Source organism: Otolemur garnettii, unplaced genomic scaffold (genome assembly GCF_000181295.1).
Source record: "Otolemur garnettii isolate 467f Iridium unplaced genomic scaffold, OtoGar3 scaffold00109, whole genome shotgun sequence".
Classification (NCBI taxonomy): domain Eukaryota; kingdom Metazoa; phylum Chordata; class Mammalia; order Primates; family Galagidae; genus Otolemur; species Otolemur garnettii.
Window position 1 is genome coordinate 6,244,895 of NW_003852504.1, and position 1,664 is coordinate 6,246,558.

Here is a 1,664-nt window from a genome sequence, read left to right on the forward strand (position 1 = left end):
AAAAAAAAAAAAAAAGAATTTGAATTTCTAACCAGTTCCAGGTGATGGTGAAGTCACTGGCCCAGGGACCACACTTGAGAATCATTGATCTCAGCACTCTTGCTTTCTCAGAAATATTGCACTTTTCTTGGCCATCCTTTCTTTCTAAGTATATTCAACATCTGCCTTTCTACTGAATCCTCCTATATTAGAGCACTTAGCGTTGCTATAACAGAATACCTGAGACTGGGTAATTTATAGAGAAAAGAAATTTGTTTAGCTCATAGTTCTGAAAACTACAAGAAACATGGTGCAACCATTTGCTTAGCTCCTGTTTGCTGCATCAAAACATGACAGAGGCTGAGGCAGGTGGATTGCCTGAGCTCAGGAGTTCTAGATTAGCATGAGCAAGAGCAAGACCCCCAGACTCTCTAAAAATAGCTGGGCATCGTGGTGGGCCCCTGTAGTCCCAGCTACTCAGGAGGCTCAAGAGAATCATTTGAGCAAAAGAGTTTGAGGTTGCTGTGAGCTGTGACGGTACAGCACTCTACTGAGGGCAACAAAGTGACACTCTGTCTCAGAAAAAAAAAAAAACATGGCAGAGAAGGTCAAAGGGGAAGCAGGAACGTGTGAAAGGGAGCTACACAGAAGGAGGGGACTCATTTTATAACAATCTTCTCTGTTAGCTAACAATCCTATCTAGTAATAGCAAAAACTCACTCTCTCAAGAATGGCACCAAGCCATTCACCAGTGATTCGCTCCACACTCAAATACCTCCCACTAGGCCCCACCTCCCAACAACATCACATCAGAGCCAGGTGCGGTGGCTCACACCTGTAATCCTAGCACTCTGGGAGACCAGGGTGGGTAGATTGTCTGAGCTCACAAGTTCGAGACTGGCCTGACCAAGAGGGAAACCCCATCTCTAAAAATAGCTGGGCATTGTGGTGGGCACCTGTAGTCCCAGCTACTCAGGAGGCTGAGACAAGAGGATCACTTGAGCCCAAGAGTTTGAGGTTGCTGTGAGCTATGACATGATGGCACTCTACCAAGGGCAACAAAGTGAGATTCTGTCTCAAAACAAACAAACAAAAAGAACAACAAAAAAACACATCAGAGATTAAATTTCAACATAAGATTTGGTGAGGACAAACCATATCCAAATCATAGTACCTTCCGTTCCCTTCCTATTGCTACTCTAACTCTGTCTTCTCTATCATAAGCCAAATTTCTTACAAGTTTTACCTGTGCTGTGAAAGTCTCCATTTTTACTTTCCACTTACTACAATCAAGCTTCTATCCCTGTAACTGCCCAAACATCTCTCATTAGGGTAACAGATGATCTGCATATCATATTAGCAGGTCTAATCAACATGATTTTAGTCACCATCTTCTACATATTCAAGACCAAAAACCATTTTCTCCTTGAAACAGTCTCTTCCCTGGCCTCTTCCTCTTAGCCTCCATGAAACTACAGTTTCATTTTTCTCCCACTTCTCTAGCTGCTCCCTCTCAAGCTCATCTTCCTCTATCAAACTATTAAATGTTGAAAAACCTCAAGATTTGATCCTAGCGAGCCAAGCACAGTGGCTCACGCCTATAATCCTAGCACTTTGGGAGGCCAAGGTGGGTGGATTGCTTGAGCTCACAAGTTTGAGACCAATCTAAGCAACAGCAAGACCCC